The following is a 19,710-nucleotide window of genomic DNA, read 5'->3' as shown; positions in this document are numbered from 1 at the left end:
TTCTTGTTGGAAATATGCCCTAGAGGCAATAATAAAATGGTTATTATTATATTTCTTTGTGATAATTGTCTATTGTTCATGCTATAATTGTGTTATCCGGAAATCGTAATACATGTGTGAATACATAGACCACAACACGTCCCTAGTGAGCCTCTAGTTGACTAGCTCGTTGATCAAAAGATAGTCATGGCTTCCTGACTATGGACATTGGATGTCATTGATAACGGGATCACATCATTAGGAGAATGATGTGATGGACAAGACCCAATCCTAAGCATAGCTCAAAGATCGTGTAGTTCGTTTGCTGTAGCTTTTCCGAATGTCAAGTATCATTTCCTTAGACCATGAGATTGTGCAACTCCTGGATACCGTAGGAGTGCTTTGGGTGTGCCAAACATCACAACGTAACTGGGTGACTATAAAGGTACACTATAGGTATCTCCGAAAGTGTCTGTTGGGTTGGCACGAATCGAGACTGAGATTTGTCACTCCGTCTGACGGAGAGGTATCTCTGGGCCCACTCGGTAATGCATCATAATAATGAGCTCAGTGTGACCAAGTGGTTGATCACGGTATCATGCATTATGGTACGAGTAAAGTGACTTGCCGGTAACGAGATTGAATGAGGTATTGGGATACCGACGATCGAGTCTCGGGCAAGTAACGTACCGATTGACAAAGGGAATTGTATACGGATTGATTGAATCCTCGACATCGTGGTTCATCCGATGAGATCATCGAGGAGCATGTGGGAGCCAACATGGGTATCCAGATCCCATTGTTGGCTATTGACTGGAGAGTCGTCTCGGTCATGTCTGCGTGTCTCCTGAACCCGTAGGGTCTACACACTTAAGGTTCGGTGACGCTAGGGTTGTTGAGATATTAGCATACGGTAACCCAAAAGTTGTTCGGAGTCCTGGATGAGATCCCGGACGTCACGAGGAGTTCCAGAATGGTCCGGAGGTGAAGATTTATATATAGGAAGTCAAGTTTCGGCCATCGGGAAAGTTTCGGGGGTAATCGGTATTGTACCGGGACCACCGGAAGGGTCCCGGGGGTCCACCGGGTGGGGCCACCTATCCTGGAGGGGCCCATGGGCTGAAGTGGGAGTGGAACCAGCCTCTAGTGGGCTGGTGCGCCCCCCTTGGGCCTCCCCCTGCGCCTAGGGTTGGAAACCCTAGGGGTGGGGGGCGCCACCCTTGCCTTGGGGGGCAAGGCACCCCTTGGCCGCCGCACCCCTAGGAGATTGGATCTCCTAGGGCCGGCGCCCCCCTAGGCACCCTATATATAGTGGGGGGGAGGGACGGTAGCCGCACCCAAGCCCCTGGCCTCTCCCTCTCCCTCCCGTGACACTCCTCCGTCTCCCTGCGCTTGGCGAAGCCCTGCCGAGATCACCGTTGCTTCCACCACCATGCCGTCGTGCTGCTGGATCTTCATCTCAACCTCTCCTTCCCCCTTGCTGGATCAAGTTGGAGGAGACGTCTTCCCAACCGTATGTGTGTTGAACGCGGAGGTGCCGTCCGTTCGGCACTTGGTCATCGGTGATTTGGATCACGCCGAGTTCGACTCCATCAACCCCGTTCTCTTGAACGCTTCCGCGCGCGATCTACAAGGGTATGTAGATGCACTCCTCTCTCCCTCGTTGCTAGATGACTCCATAGATTGATCTTGGTGATGCGTAGAAAATTTTAAAATTCTGCTACGTTCCCCAATAGTGGCATCTTGAGCTAGGTCTATGCGTAGTTACTATGCACGAGTAGAACACAAAGGAGTTGTGGGCGTCGATATTGTCAATTTGCTTGCTGTTACTAGTCTTAATCTTGATTCGGCGGCATCGTGGGATGAAGCGGCTCGGACCGACCTTACACGTACGCTTACGTGAGACTGGTTCCACCGACTGACATGCACTAGTTGCATAAGGTGGCTGGCGGGTGTCTGTCTCTCCCACTTTAGTCGGATCGGATTTGATGAAAAGGGTCCTTATGAAGGGTAAATAGAAATTGGCAATTCACGTTGTGGTTTTGGCATAGGTAAGAAACGTTCTTGCTAGAAACCTATAGCAGCCACGTAAAAACTTGCAACAACAATTAGAGGACGTCTAACTTGTTTTTGCAACAAGTGTTTTGTGATGTGATATGGCCAAAGGATGTGATGAATGATATATGTGATGTATGAGATGATCATGTTCTTGTAATAGAAATCACGACTTGTATGTCGATGAGTATGACAACCGGCAGGAGCCATAGGAGTTGTCTTTATTTATTTATGACCTGCGTGTCAACATAAACGTCATGTAATTACTTTACTTTATTGCTAAAGCGTTAGCCATAGTAGTAGAAGTAATAGATGACGAGAAAACTACAAGAAGACCCGATGATGGAGATCATGATGATGGAGATCATGGTGTCATGCCGGTGACAACGATGATCATGGAGCCCCGAAGATGGAGATCAAAAGGAGCAAATGATATTGGCCATATCATGTCACTATTTGATTGCATGTGATGTTTATCATGTTTTACATCTTATTTGCTTAGAACGATGGTAGCTTAAATAAGATGAGCCCTCGTAATAATTTCAAGAAAGTGTTCCCCCTAACTGTGCACCGTTGCAAAGGTTTGTTGTTTCGAAGCACCACGTGATGATCGGGTGTGATAGATTCTAACATTCGAATACAACGGGTGTAAGCCAGATTTACACACGCAATACACTTAGGTTGACTTGACGAGCCTAGCATGTACAGACATGGCCTCGGAACACAGAAGACCGAAAGGTCGAGCATGAGTCGTATAGAAGATACGATCAACATGAAGATGTTCACCGATGTTGGCTAGTCCGTCTCACGTGATGATCGGACAGGGCCTAGTTAACTCGGATCATGTTTCACTTAGATGACTGGAGGGATGTCTATCTGAGTGGGAGTTCATTGAGTAATTTGATTATATGAACTTAATTATCATGAACTTAGTCTGAAATCTTTACAATATGTCTTGTAGATAAAATGGCCCACGTTGTCCTCAACTTCAACGCGTTCCCAGAGAAAACCAAGCTGAAAGATGGTGGCAGCAACTGTACGGACTGGGTCCGGAACCTGAGGATCATCCTCATAGCTGCCAAGAAAGATTATGTCCTAGAAGCACTGCTAGGTGACGCACCCATCCCAGAGAACCAAGACGTTATGAACGCTTGGCAGTCACGTGCTGATGATTACTCCCTCGTTCAGTGCGGCATGCTTTACATCTTAGAACCGGGGCTCCAAAAGTATTTTGAGAGACACGGAGCATATGAGATGTTCGAAGAGCTGAAAATGGTTTTCCAAGCTCATGCCCGGGTCGAGAGATATGAAGTCCCGACAAGTTCTTCAGTTGTAAGATGGAGGAAAATAGTTTTGTCAGTGAGCACATACTCAAAATGTCTGGGTTGCATAACCGCTTGACTCAGCTGGGAGTTAATCTCCCGGATGACGCGGTCATTGACAGAATCCTTCAGTTGCTTCCACCGAGCTACAAGAGCTTTGTGATGAACTTCAATATGTAGGGGATGGAAAAGACCATTCCTGAGGTATATTCAATGCTGAAATCAGTAGAGGTGGAAATAAAAAAGGAACATCAAGTGTTGATGGTGAATAAAACCACTAAGTTCAAGAAAGTCAAGGGTAAGAAGAACTTCAAGAAGGATGGCAAGGGAGTTGCCGTGCCCGGTAAGCAAGCTGCCGGGAAGAAGTCAAAGAATGGACCCAAGCCTAAGACTGAGTGTTTTTATTGCAAGGGAAGTGGTCACTGGAAGCGGAAGTACCCAAATACTTAGCGGACAAGAAGGCCGGCAACACTAAAGGTATATGTGATATACATGTAATTGATGTGTACCTTACCAGTACTCGTAGTAGCTCCTGGGTATTTGATACCGGTGCGGTGCTCACATTTGTAACTCAAAGCAGGAGCTGCGGAATAAGCGGAGACTGGCGAAGGACGAGGTGATGATGCGCGTCGGGAATGGTTCCAAGGTCGATGTGATCGCCGTCGGCACGCTGCCTCTACATTTACCTACGGGATTAGTTTTAAACCTCAATAATTGTTATTTAGTGCCAGCTTTGAGCATGAACATTGTATCAGGATCTCGTTTAATTCGAGATGGCTACTCATTTAAATCCGAGAATAATGGTTGTTCTATTTATATGAGAGATATGTTTTATGGTCATACTCCGCTGGTGAATGGTTTATTCTTAATGAATCTCGAGCGTAATGTTACACATATTCATAGTGTGAATACCAAAAGATGTAAGGTTGATAATGATAGTCCCACTTACTTGTGGCACTGCTGCCTTGGTCACATAGGTGTCAAAAGCATGAAGAAGCTCCATGCAGATGGACTTTTGGAGTCTCTTGATTATGAATCATTTGACACGTGCGAACCATGCCTCATGGGTAAAATGACCAAGACTCCGTTCTCAGGAACGATGGAGCGAGCAACCAACTTATTGGAAATCATACATACTGATGTGTGTGGTCGAATGAGTGTTGAGGCTCGCGGTGGCTATCGTTATGTTCTCACCCTCATTGATGACTTGAGTAGATATGGGTATGTCTACTTAATGAAACACAAGTCTGAGACCTTTGAAAAGTTCAAGGAATTTCAGAGTGAGGTTGAGAATCAACGTGACAAGAAAATTAAGTTCTTGCGATCAGATCGTGGGGGAGAATACTTGAGTCACGAATTTGGCACACACTTAAGGAAACGTGGAATAGTTTCACAACTCATGCCGCCTGGAACACCTCAGCGTAATGGTGTGTCCGAACGTCGTAATCGCACTCTATTGGATATGGTGCGATCTATGATGTCTCTTACCGATTTACCGCTGTCATTTTGGGGCTACGCTTTAGAGACTGCCGCATTCACTTTAAATAGGGCCCAGTCGAAATCCGTTGAGATGACACCGTATGAATTATGGTTTGGGAAGAAACCTAAGCTGTCGTTTCTAAAAGTTTGGGGATGCAATGCTTATGTCAAGAAACTTCAACCTGAAAAGCTCGAACCCAAGTCGGAAAAATGCGTCTTCATAGGATACCCTAAAGAAACTGTTGGGTATACCTTCTACCTCAGATCCGAAGCCAAGATCTTTGTTGCCAAGAATGGGTCCTTTCTAGAGAAAGAGTTTCTATCGAAAGAAATAAGTTGGAGGAAAGTAGAACTTGATTAAGTATTACCTCTTGAACCGCTAAGTGGCGCAGCTCAAGAAAATGTTCCTGAGGTGCCTGCACCGACTAGAGAGGAAGTTAATGATGATGATCATGAAACTTCAGATCAAGTTACTACTGAACTTCGTAGGTCCACGAGGACACGTTCCGCACCAGAATGGTACGGCAACCCTGTCTTGGAAATCATGTTGTTAGACAACGGTGAACCTTCGAACTATGAAGAAGCGATGGCGGGCCCGGATTCCGACAAATGGCTGGAAGCCATGAAATCCGAGATAGGATCCATGTATGAAAACGAAGTATGGACTTTGACTGACTTACCCGATGATCGGCGAGCCATAGAAAATAAATGGATCTTTAAGAAGAAGATATACGCAGATGGTAATGTGACCATCTATAAAGCTCGGCTTGTCACTAAGGGTTATCGACAAGTTCAAGTGGTTGACTACGATGAGACTTTCTCACCCGTAGCGAAGCTGAAGTCCGTCCGAATCATGTTAGCAATTGCCGCATTCTATGATTATGAGATATGGCAAATGGACGTCAAAATGGCATTCCTTAATGGTTTCCTAAAGGAAGAGTTGTATATGATGCAGCCGGAAGGTTTTGTTGATCCTAAGAATGCTGACAAGGTGTGCAAGCTCCAACGCTCAATTTATGGGCTGGTGCAAGCATCTCGGAGTTGGAACATTCGTTTTGATGAGATGATCAAAGCGTTTGGGTTTACGCAGACTTATGGAGAAGCCTGCATTTACAAGAAAGTGAGTGGGAGCTCTGTAGCATTTCTCATATTGTATGTGGATGACATACTGTTGATGGGAAATGATATAGAATTCTTGGAAAGCATAAAGGCCTACTTGAACAAATGTTTTTAATGAAGGACCTTGGAGAAGCTGCTTATATATTAGGCATCAAGATCTATAGAGATAGATCGAGACGCCTCATTGGTGTTTCACAGAGTACGTACCTTGACAAGATATTGAAGAAGTTCAAAATGGATCAGTCAAAGAAGGGATTCTTGCTTGTATTGCAAGGTACGAGATTGAGCATGGCTCAATGCCCGACCATGGCAGAAGATAGAGAAAAGATGAGTGTCGTCCCCTATGCCTCGGCCATAGGGTCTATCATGTATGCTATGTTGTGTACCAGACCTGATGTAAACCTTGCCGTAAGTTTGGTAGGAAGGTACCAAAGTAATCCCGACATGGAACACTGGACAGCGGTCAAGAATATCCTGAAGTACCTAAAAAGGACTAAGGACATGTTTCTCGTGTATGGAGGTGACGAAGAGCTCGTCGTAAAGGGTTACGTCGATGCTAGCTTCGACACAGATCTGGATGACTCTAAGTCACAAACCGGATACGTGTATATTTTGAATGGTGGGGCAGTAAGCTAGTGCAGTTGCAAGCAAAGCGTTGTGGCGGGATCTACATGTGAAGCGGAGTACAGGGCAGCCTCGGAGGGAGCACAAGAAGCAGTCTGGGTGAAGGAGTTCATTGCCGACCTAGGAGTCATCCCCAATGCGTCGGGCCCGATGACTCTCTTCTATGACAACACTGGAGCTATTGCCCTTGCCAAGGAGCCCAGGTTTCACAGGAAGACCAGGCATATCAAGCGTCGCTTCAACTCCATTGGTGAAAGTGTTCAAAATGGAGACATAGAGATTTGTAAAGAGCATACGGACCTGAATGTGGCAGATCCGTTGACTAAACCTCTCCCTAGAGCAAAACATGATCAACACAAGAACTGCATGGGTGTTCGATTCATCACAATGTAACTAGAATATTGACTCTAGTGCAAGTGGGAGACTGTTGGAAATATGCCCTAGAGGCAATAATAAAATGGTTATTATTATATTTCTTTGTTCATGATAATTGTCTATTGTTCATGCTATAATTGTGTTATCCGGAAATCGTAATACATGTGTGAATACATAGACCACAACACGTCCCTAGTGAGCCTCTAGTTGACTAGCTCGTTGATCAAAAGATAGTCATGGTTTCCTGACTATGCACATTGGATGTCATTGAAAATGGGATCACATCATTAGGAGAATGATGTGATGGACAAGACCCAATCCTAAGCATAGCTCAAAGATCGTGTAGTTCGTTTGCTGTAGCTTTTCCGAATGTCAAGTATCATTTCCTTAGACCATGAGATTGTGCAACTCCCGGATACCGTAGGAGTGCTTTGGTGTGCCAAACGTCACAACGTAACTGGGTGACTATAAAGGTACACTACAGGTATCTCCAAAAGTGTCTGTTGGGTTGGCACGAATCGAGACTGAGATTTGTCACTCCGTCTGACGGAGAGGTATCTCTGGGCCCACTCGGTAATGCATCATCATAATGAGCTCAATGTGACCAAGTGGTTGATCACGGGATCATGCATTACGGTACGAGTAAAGTGACTTGCCGGTAACGAGATTGAACGAGGTATTGGGATACCGACGATCGAGTCTCGGGCAAGTAACGTACCGATTGACAAAGGGAATTGTATACGGATTGATTGAATCCTTGACATCGTGGTTCATCCGATGAGATCATCGAGGAGCATGTGGGAGACAACATGGGTATCCAGATCCCGCTGTTGGTTATTGACCGGAGAGTCATCTCGGTCATGTCTGCGTGTCTCCTGAACCTGTAGGGTCTACACACTTAAGGTTCGGTGACGCTAGGGTTGTAGAGATATTAGCATACGGTAACCCGAAAGTTGTTCGGACTCCCAGATGAGATCCCAGACGTCACAAGGAGTTCCGGAATGGTCCAGAGGTGAAGATTATATATAGGAAGTCAAGTTCCGGCCATCGGGAAAGTTTCGGGGATAATCGGTATTGTACCGGGACCACCGGAAGGGTCCCGAGGGTCCACCGGGTGGGGCCACCTATCCCGGAGGGCCCCATGGGCTGAAGTGGGACAGGAACCAGCCCCTAGTGGGCTGGTGCGCCCCCCTTGGGCCTCCCCCTGCGCCTAGGGTTGGAAACCCTACACTACTAGAAAAAGGGCTGCTAGTTGCGCACCTATTTTCGCTACTAATGGCGCACTACTGGTGCGCCACAAGCATCACGCCATTAGAATTTTTTTTTCTAATGGCGCACCGCTGGTGCGCCATTAGTATGGCCCACGGTGCGCCATTAGTATGTGGTATACTAATGGCGCACCACATTTTTCGTTTTTTTTTTCGTTTTTTTTCAAAAATTTTCAATTTTTTTTTCATTTTTTTCTTAATCTCAGGTCATTATGTCTTAATCTCGGGTCAATATGCTTAATCTCAAGTCAAATCGCACTCCGTGGTCAAACTTCCCGAAAGGTCACCCATCCTCACACTACTCCAGCCCAAGCACGCTTAACTTCAGAGTTCAATCCAACCCCAGCAACAACTCACTTCACAGGCACTTGTTGATATATCTAGCATATCAATCCTATTATACCTTCTTGATGTCTAGGACTTTGTTCATGTTCATGACTATGATGAAATTTTGAAAAATATTTCAAAACTTCTCGGTCATATTACGTATCATTTTTTGAAACAAATTTAAAAAAAAATTCAAAACCTTTTTTTTTGAATTTTTTTGCCTCTATATCTTGAAAGCCCCGTAACTTTTTTTGTGTTAGGTTTTTGGGGATTTTGAAAATGTTTAACGGGGTAGATGATTTTTATATAAAACTTTTTGAGTAGATGATTTTGAAAATGTTTAACGGGGATTTTGAAAATGTGTAACTTTTCGAGTAGATGATTTTTCATATATAAAACTTTTTAATCCGAGTTCGTATGCAAAAGTTATGCCCATTTTACAAATTTCCAAAGAGATTTTGCAAATAAAGTCGAAATTTATATTTGTAAATTTTCCCAACAACTAGACCACATATCACATGGCAAACTTATTTTCTTTTATTTTTTTTACATTTTTATCATTTTTTTATTTTTTTTAAACTAAAAAGGCGGTCCAGGGGGGGTGCATTCGGTGGAAGCCGGGCAAACTAGTAATGGCGCATCGTGGGGTGGTGCGCCATTAGTAGTTAAACTAGTAATGGCGGACCACACCCACAGTGCGCCATTACTAGTTTTGAAAAAAAGTTGAATTTTTTTTTAATTTTTTTTGAAAAAAACTTAGTAATGGCGCACCAGTGGACAGTGCTAGTAATGGCGCACCACACCCACGATGCGCCATTTGTAACAATTTTTTTATTTTTTTTACTTTTTTTTTTCAAAACTTCTAATGGCCCACCGTGGGTGTGCTGCGCCATTACTATGTCAACTAGTAATGGCGCACCACACCCACGGTGCGCCATTAGTAACAATTTTTTTTTCAAAACTTCTAATGGCGCACCCCACACCAGGTGCGCCATTAGTAATATATTACTAATGGCGTACCTGTATGTGGTGCGCCATTGCTATATTCTAATGGCGCACCACACACGTGGTGCGCCATTAGTGACCATTTCATCTATAGCCGTTTTCCTAGTAGTGCTAGGGGTGGGGGCGCCACCCTTGCCTTGGGGGGCAAGGCACCCCTTGGCCGCCGCCCCCCTAGGAGATTGGATCTCCTAGGGCCGGTGCCCCCCCCTAGCCACCCTATATATAGTGGGGGGGAGGGAGGGCAGCTGCACCCAAGCCCCTGGCCTCTCCCTCTCGCTCCCGTGACACTCCTCCGTCTCCCTACGCTTGGCGAAGCCCTGCCGAGATCACCGTTGCTTCCGCCACCACGCCGTAGTGCTGCTGGATCTTCATCAACCTCTCCTTCCCCCTTGCTGGATCAAGTTGGAGGAGACGTCTTCCCAACCGTACGTGTGTTGAACGCGGATGTGCCGTCCGTTCAGCACTTGGTCATCGATGATTTGGATCACGTCGAGTACGACTCCATCAACCCCGTTCTCTTGAACGCTTCCGCGCGCGATCTACAAGGGTATGTAGATGCACTCCTCTCTCCCTCGTTGCTAGATGACTCCATAGATTGATCTTGGTGATGCATAGAAAATTTTAAAATTCTGCTACGTTCCCCAACAATTCTAAGTACGGCGTTGCGGTAGGCCGCCATCTTTGGATATTTTGAGTCGAATTCTCCATTTATTTGAGATATCCTGAGGTTCGAATCCCCACGCACCTCAAGGCATTGTATGCCCATAGAAACGGCCATCCGGAGTCCATGCAGGAGCGCTTCATATTCGGCCGCGTTATTGGAGTCCGTATACATGATTTGTAATACATAACAGACTATGTCCCCTGTAGGGGATGTTAGGATGACACCAGCCCCTAATCCGGCTAACATTTTGGAGCCGTCGAAGTACATCACCTAGTTGGAGTATGTGCTGTACTCTTTAGGGAGTTCAGCTTCTGTCCATTCAGCGACAAAGTCGGCCAACACCTGAGATTTAATAGATCGGCGTGGTTTGTATGTTATTCAAATGGTAAGAGCTCGATGGCCAATTTGGCAATGCGGCCGGTGGCGTCTCGATTGTTTATGATGTCATTGAGTGGCAATTCAGAGGCCACCGTGATCGAGCTCTCCTGAAAGTAGTGCCACAACTTTCAAGATGCCATGAAGACCGCATACGTTATCTTTTGATAATGCGGGTATCGGGATTTGCATGGTGTAAGGACCGCCGCTACATAGTATACTGGTTTTTGGAGTGGGAGTATGTGTCCCTCTTCCTCTCGTTCGACAACGAGCACAACACTCACTACCTGGTGAGTTGCTGACATGTACAGTAGCATAGGTTCACCGACGTTTGGTGCAGCGAGGATTGGGTTGTTTGCTAACAAAGTTTTTATTTCTTCCAACCCGGCCATTTCCGCATCCGTCCACTCGAAGTGGTCAGTGCGTCGGAGCAGGCGATAAAGTGGTAGTGCATTTTCTCCCAATCTAGAGATAAAGCGGCTCAAGGCCGCTACGCACCCAGCTAGTTTTTGGACCTGCTTTAGGTCTGTTGGTGTTGCCAATTGTGACAAGGCTCAGATGTTGGTTGGATTTTCTTTGATTCCTCTATTGGAAACAATGAACCCGAACAGCTTTCTGGCCGTGACACCGAAAACACATTTTTTGGGATTGACCCGTCTATCATATGTTCAGAGGTTTTCAAATGTCCGGAGCAAGTCGTCCACCAATGCTTTGCCTTTTTTAGTTTTGATGACTACATCATCTACATATGCCTCTACCGTCTTGCCAATTTGTTTTTCCAGGCATGTTTGAATCATGTGTTGGTAGGTGGCGCCGGCGTTTTTGAGTCCGAAAGGCATAGCATTGAAGTAGAAAGGCCCATACGGAGTGAAGAATGCCATTGCGGCTTGATCGGATTCCCTCATCTTAATTTGGTGGTATCCGGATTATGCATCGAGGAAGCACAGCGAATGATGTCCTGCAGTTGCATCAATGATTTGGTTAATGTGGGGTAGTGGGAAGGGGTCCTTAGGGCAGGCCTTGTTTAGGTCATTGAAATTGACACAAAGGCGCCAGGATTTATCCTTATTTGGCACCATGACCAGGTTCGCTAGCCAGTCCGGGTGTTTGATCTCTCTGATGAACCCGACTTCAAGTAGTTTGGCTAGCTCCTCCCCCATGGCTTATCGCTTGGGTTTAGAAAATCACCACAACATTTTGCTACCTCTTGAGAATGCATTGGTTTTCCCTTGAAGAGAAAGGGTGATGCAGCAAAGTAGCATAAGTATTTCCCTCAGTTTTTGAGAACCATGGTATCAATCCAGTAATAGACTACACGCAAGTCGCGTAGTACCTGCACAAACAAAGAAGAACCTCGCAACCAACGCGATAAAGGGGTTGTCAATCCCTTCATGGTCACTTACGAAAGTGAGATCTGATAGAGATAATAAGATAAATATTTTTGGTATTTTTGCTGTATAGATTGGAAAATAAAGATTGCAAACTAAATAGTAAACTAGAATTGTAGATTGCAAACTTATATGATATAAACTTATACGATTGCAAACTCAAGATAGCATGTATTACGGTGGGTGAACAAATTACTGCCGAGCAATTGATAGAAAAGCTCATAGTTATGATGATATCTAAGGCAGTGATCATGAATATAGGCATCACATCCATTACAAGTAGACCGAAATGATTCTGCATCTACTACTATTACTCCACACATCGACCGCTATCCGCATGCATCTAGAGTATTAAGTTCATAAGAACGGAGTAACACTTTAGGCAAGATGACATGATGTAGAGGGATAAACTCAAGCAATATGATATAAACACCATCTTTTTATCCTTGATGGAAACAATACAATACGTGCCTTGCTGCCCTTGCTGTCACTGGGAAAGGACACCGCAAGATTGAACCCAAAGCTAAGCACTTCTCCCATTGCAAGAAAGATCAATCTAGTAGGCCAAACTAAACTGATAATTCGAAGAGACTTGGAAAGATATCAAATCATGCATATAAGAATTTAGAGAATAATCAAATAATATTCATAGATAATCAAGTCATAAACCCACAATTCATCGGATCTCAGCAAACACACCGCAAAAAGAGTTACATCGAATAGATCTCCAAGAAGATCGTGGAGAACTTTGTACTGAGATCCAAAGAGAGAGAAGAAGCCATCTATCTAATAACTATGGACCCAAGGTCTGTGGTAAACTACTCACACATCATCAGAGAGGCTATGGTGTTGATGTAGAAGCCCTCCATGATCGAATCCCCCTCCGGCAGATCGCCGAAAAAGCCCCCAAGATGGGATCTCACAGGTACAGATGGTTGCGTTGGTGGAAGAGGTATTTTGTTGCTCTCCCCGAAGGTTTCAGGGTATAAGAGTGTATATAGGCAAAAGAAATAGGTCGGTGGAGCTGCGAGGGGCCCATGAGGGTGGGGGCGCGCCCTCCTGCCTCGTGGCTTCCTCACTGCTTCCTTGATGTTCCATCCAAGTCTCCCTGATCACGTTTTTTCCAAAAATATCCTCACGAAGGTTTCATTCTGTTTGGATTCTGTTTGATATTCCTTTTCTGCGAAACACTAAAATAGGCAAAAAACATCAATTTGCACTGGGCTTCTGTTAATAGGTTAGTCCCAAAAATAATATAAAAAGGTATATTAAAGCCCACTAAACAACCAAACCAGATAATATAATAGCATGGAACGATCAAAAATTATAGATACGTTGGAGATGTATCAAGCATCCCCAAGCTTAATTCCTGCTCGTCCTCGGGTAGGTAAATGATAAACACAGAATTTTTGATGTGGAATGCTCCCTAACATAATTTTCAATGTAATTCTCTTTATTGTGGCATGTATATTCAGATTCGAAAGTTTCAATATAAAAGTTTAATATTGACATAAAAACAATAATACTTCAAGCATACTAACCAAGCAATTATGTCTTCTCAAAATAACAAGGCCAAAGAAAGCTATACCTACAAAATCATATAGTCTAGCTATGCTCTATCTTCATCACACAAAATATTTAAATCATGCACAACCCCAATGACAAGCCAAGCAATTGTTTCATACTTTTAATGTTCTCAAACTTTTTCAATCTTCACACAATACATGAGTGTGAGCCATGGATATAGCACTATAGGTGGAATAGAATGGTGGTTGTGGAGAAGACAAAATGGAGATGCCTGTCAATAGATATTAATGTGAGTGAGTAGGGATTGCCATGCAACGGATGCACTAGAGCTATAAATGTATGAAAGCTCAACAAAAAAAACTAAGTGGGTGTGCATCCAACTTTCTTGCTCACGAAGACCTAGGGCATTTTGAGGAAGCCCATCATTGGAATATACAAGCCAAGTTCTATAATGAAAAATTCCCACTAGTATATGAAAGTGACAACATAAGAGACTCTCTAGCATGAAGATCATGGTGCTACTTCGAAGCACAAGTGTGGAAAAAGGATAGTAGCATTGCCCCTTCTCTCTTTTTCTCACATTTTTTTGTTTGGGACTTTTCTATTTTTTCGCCTCTTTTCCTTTTTTTTATTTTTCATCCGGAGTCTCCTCCTGACTTGTGGGGGAATCATAGTCTCCATCATCCTTTCCTCACTGGGACAATGCTCTAATAATGATAATCATCACACTTTTATTTACTTACAACTCAAGAATTACAACTCGATAGTTAGAACAAAATATGACTCTACGTGAATGCCTCCGGTGGTGTACCAGGATGTGCAATGAATCAAGAGTTACAGGTATGGAAAATTATGAATGGTGTCTTTGCCACGAATACGATGTCAACTACATGATCATGCAAAGCAATATGACAATGACGGAGCGTGTCATAATAAATGAAACAGTGGAAAGTTGCATGGCAATATATCTCAGAATGGCTATGGAAATGCCATAATAGGTAGGTATGGTGGCTGTTTTGAGGATGGTAAATTGTGGGTTTATGGTATCGGCGAAAGTTGCGCGGTACTAGGGAGGCTAGCAATGATGGAAAGGTGAGAGTGCGTATAATCCATGGACTCAACATTAGTCATAAAGAACTCACATACTTATTTCAAAAATCTATTAGTTATCAAAAAGAAGTATTAAGCGCATGCTCCTATGGGGATATACTGGTAGGAAAATACCATTGCTCGTCCCCGATCGCCACTCGTAAGGAAGGCAATCAAAAAATAAATCATGCTCTGACTTCATCACATAACGGTTCACCATACGTGCATGCTACGGGAATCACAAACTTTGACACAAGTATCTCTCAAATTCACAACTACTCAACTAGCATGACTCTAATATGACCATCTTCATATCTCAAAACAATCATAAAGAATCAAACTTCTCATAGTATTCAATGCACTTTATATGAAAGATTTTTATCATACCCATCTTGAATGCCTATCATATTAGGACTAATTTCATAACCAAAGAAAATTACCATGCTGTTATAAAAGACTATCAAAATAATATAATTGAAGCATGAGAGATCATTAATTTCTACAAAATAAAACCACCATCGTGCTCTAAAAAAATATAAGTGAAGCACTAGAGCAAAATTATCTAGCTCAAAAGATATAAGTGAAGCACATAGAGTATTCTAATAAATTCCAATTCATGTGTGTCTCTCCCAAAAGGTGTGTACAGCAAGGATGATTGTGGTAAACTAAAAATCAATGACTCAAATCATACATGACGCTCCAAGCAAAACACATATCATGTGGTTAATAAAAATATAGCCTCAAGTAAAGTTACCGATAGACGAAGACGAAAGAGGGGATGCCTTCCGGGGCATCCCCAAGCTTAGGATTTTGGTTGTCCTTGGATTTTACCTTGGGGTGCCTTGGAAAACCCCAAGTTTATGTTCTTTCCACTCTTTGTTCCAAAATCCATCAAATCTTTACCCAAAAACATGAAAACTTCACAACACAAAACTCAACAGAAAATCTCATGAGCTATGTTAGTATAAGAAAACAAACCACCACTTTAAGGTACTGTAATGAACTCATTCTTATTTATATTGGTGTTAAACCTACTGTATTCCAACTTCTCTATGGTTCATACGCCCCGATACTAGCCATAGATTCATCAAAATAAGCAAACAACACACGAAAAAACAGAAATGTGCCAAAAACAGAACAGTCTGTAGTAATATGAAGGTTTCGAATACTTATGTAACTCCAAAAATCCTACCAAATTAGGACGACCTAAATAATTTGTATATTGATCTACTGCAGTTGGAATTAGTATTTTATCATTCTCTGGTTAAAAATGAAAAGTATTCTCGTGAGCGCATACTTTCTGTTTTTTTCAGCAAGATCAAACAACAATCATCCAAGAAGATCGTAAAGGCTTTACTTGGCACAAACACTAATAAAAACATAAAAAACACAATCATAACAGAGAATAGATGATTTATTTATTACTAAATAGGAACAAAAAGCAAGGAACAAAAATAAAATTGGGTTGCCTCCCAACAAGTGCTATCGTTTAACGCCCCTAGCTAGGCATAAAATAAGAATATATCTAGGTATTGGCATCTTTGGTGTTGGGAAAGAAAAGAGAAAAATTTCTTATCTATAGAATTTATCCTTATATTTTGAGAAAGCACATGGCCATTACTGGTCGAAGAAAGATTAAGCACGCTATAGAAATTTGCATCTAAGCTAGCCTTCATCTCTTTGATAATTTCATTTTGATTAAAGCAAAAAAGAGATGTGGATTCAACCTTCTCACTCATGGGGTGGACAAATATAGTTTTCATCTTTTCATAGGTATCTATGTCATCCCCCACAAGAAAACCTTCTTCAAAAATAGAATCTAAAACTTGCTTGAACGAAGAGATTAAGCCAACATAAAAGCTTTTTAGGTATATCTTAATTTGATATTGGGGCACATAGCTAGCTCGGATCCTTAATAACCCATCCCAAGTGTCTTTCAAAGACTCATCAAGAAAATAACGAAAGATTCCGGGATCATCTTCATCAAAATTATCCAAACTCTCATTGATAACCCCGGCAGGTCTTTCCATAGCGTCATTATTTATGAGCTTAGAAAGGACAGAGGGTTTATCCAAAGTACTAGAACTCGGGAGAAAATCCTTACCCCTTTTTGATTCGGGCATGGCAAAAGAAAGGTAAATGGGAAAAGGGCGAATGGAAAATAAGCGAATAAAACGGCAAGGGTGAAGTGGGGGAGAGAAAAATGAGAGGCAAATGGCAAATAATGTAATGCGAGGGATAAGGGTTTGTGATGGGTACTTGGTATGTCTTGACTTGTGCGTAGATCTCCCCGGCAACAGCGCCAGAAATGGCTAGTTGATGGGAGATAAAATTTTGACTTGACTTGGTGCAAATCTCCTCGGCAACGGCGCCAGAAATCCTTCTTGCTACCTATTGAGCATGCGTTGGTTTTCCCTTGAAGAGGAAAGGGCGATGCAACAAAGTAGCGTAAGTATTTCCCTAAGTTTTTGAGAACCAAGGTATCAATCCAGTAGGAGACTACATGCAAGTCGCCTAGTACCTGCACAAACAAACAAGAACCTCGCAACCAACGCGATAAAGGGGTTGTCAATCCCTTCACGGTCACTTAAGAAAGTGAGATCTGATAGAGATAGTAGGATAAATATTTTTGGTATTTTTGTTGTATAGATTGGAAAATAAAGATTGCAAAATAAATAGTAAACTAGAATTGTATATTGGAAGCTTATATGATATAAAGTAGACCCGAGGGCCATAGGTTTCACCAGTGGCTTCTCTCAAGATAGCATGTATTACAGTGGGTGAACAAATTACTGCCGAGCAATTCATAGAAAAGTGCATAGTTATGATGATATCTAAGGCAATGATCATGAATATAGGCATCACTTCTGTGACAGGTAGAGTGAAACGATTCTACATCTAGTACTATTACTCCACACATGGACCGCTATCCAGCATGCATCTAGCCTATTAAGTTCATAAGAACTGAGTAACGCTTTAGGCAAGATGACATGATGTAGAGGGATAGACTCAAGCAATATGATATAAACCCCATCTTTTTATCCTTGATGACAACTATACAATACGTGCCTTGCTGCCCCTGATGTCACTGGGAAAGTACACTGCAAGATTGAACCCAAAGCTAAGCACTTCTCCAATTGCAAGAAAGATCAATCTAGTAGGCCAAACTAAACCGATAATTCGAAGAGACTTGAAAAAAATATCAAATCATGCATATAAGAATTCAGAGAAGAATCAAATAATATTCATAGATAATCAAGTCATAAACCCACAATTCATCGGATCTCGGCAAATACACCACAAAAAGAGTTACATCGAATAGATCTCCAAGAATATCAAGGAGAATTTTGTATTGAGATCCAAAGAAAGAGAAGAAGACATCTAGCTAATAACTATGGACCCGAAGGTATGTGGTAAACAACTCACACATCATCGGAGAAGCTATGGTGTTGATGTAGAAGCCCTCTGTGATCGAATCCCCCTCCAGCAGATCGCCGGAAAAGGCCCCAAGATGGGAACTCGTGGGTACAGAAGGTTGCGGCGGTGGAAAAGGTATTTTGTTGCTCTCCCCGAAGGTTTCAGGGTATAAGAGTATATATAGGCGAAAGAAGTAGGTCGGTGGAGCTGTGAGGGGCCCACGAGGGTGGGGGGCGCTCCCTCCTACCTCGTGGCTTCCTCGTTGCTTCCTTGACGTCATCTCCAAGTCTCCTGGATCACGTTTGTTCCAAACAATATCCTCACAAAGGTTTCATTCCGTTTGATATTCCTTTTCTGCGAAACATTGAAATAGGCAAAAAACAACAATTTGCACTGGGCTTTCTGTTAATAGGTTAGTCCCAAAAATAATATAAAAAGGTATATTAAAGCCCATTAAATATCCAAAACAGATAATATAATAGCATGGAACAATAAAAAATTATAGATACGTTGGAGACGTATCACATTTGCTTGACTGGTTTAAAGCCTTTTATTATATTGAGGCTGTGTTCGTCCAGTCTACGTGCGATTCCTAGCATATCCGAAGGATGCCAGGCAAAGGTGTCCCAATTTTCGCGCAAAAATGCTCTTAAAGCGGCATTGATTGTTGGATCCGGCTGTGCTCCAATGGCTGCAGTTTATTAGTATCCATGGGGTGTATTGAAATTTTACTATTTCGTCTGCTGGTTCAAAGGAAGTGGATTTGTCCACTGTAGAGCGCAGAGTAGTCGGTTCCTCGGCCGCAAGGGCCTCAGATAGCGCCTCGAGGGCTAGGGATGCGGTTTTGTTTTCGGTGTGGAGTGCTATATCGAGATCATTGGTGATAGTGATAACTTCGTTAGGCCCTGGCATTTTGAGCTTCATGTACCCGTAATGGGGTATGGCTTGAAAGCGTATGAATGCTTCTCGCCCTAACATGGCATGATATCTATTGTGGAAAGGTGCCATGTGGAAGAGTAACTCTTCGGACCTATAGTTCTCCGGCATGCCGAACACGACGTCAATTCTGATCCTCCCCGAGCTTGTTGCTTCTTGATTGGGGATGATGCCTCGGAAAGTGGTGCAGCTTTGCTCAATGCGAATTTTGTCCGTCTGCATTTTTTGGAGCGTATCTTCATAGACGAGGTTTAATCCATTGTCACTGTCCATGAGTACTTTGGTGAGCCAAAAGCCATCTACTATTGGGTTTAAGACCAAAGCGGCTGGTGCTCGGATTGATCTGTCCCTTGGCTCATCATCGGCGGTGAATTTTATCGTCATGTCATTCCAAGTATTTACTGTGGCTACCTGGTTGACTTCGGCAAGGTCGCGCAATGCCCTCTTGCGCCGGTTGTTGGAAGATAAGGTCTCGAAGAGCGTAAAAACGTTCAGATCGACATCTTCTGAAAAGTGCCTCTCTGAATGAATGCTGGTGAGGATGGCCTCACTGCTCTTAGACACATGCCGGAGTACCCAACATGCCCGAAGGTTATGTCTTGGTTCGGTATTCGGCATTGTATGTATCTGACAAGGTTTATCGAGTAGTTCGTCAAGGACAGTTCTGTATCCCGTAAAGGGCTTCAATTTTTTGTCCATGGGATGATGATCAGGTGCCCCGTAAGGGTGCATCCTTTTTGTCCGTACGGTGGGATGCTTGA

This window comes from Triticum urartu, chromosome 7A (genome assembly GCF_056163025.1).
Source record: "Triticum urartu cultivar PI428250 chromosome 7A, HENAU_Tu73, whole genome shotgun sequence".
NCBI classification, from domain to species: Eukaryota; Viridiplantae; Streptophyta; class Magnoliopsida; order Poales; family Poaceae; genus Triticum; species Triticum urartu.
Note: the sequence above shows the minus strand (reverse complement) of the source record.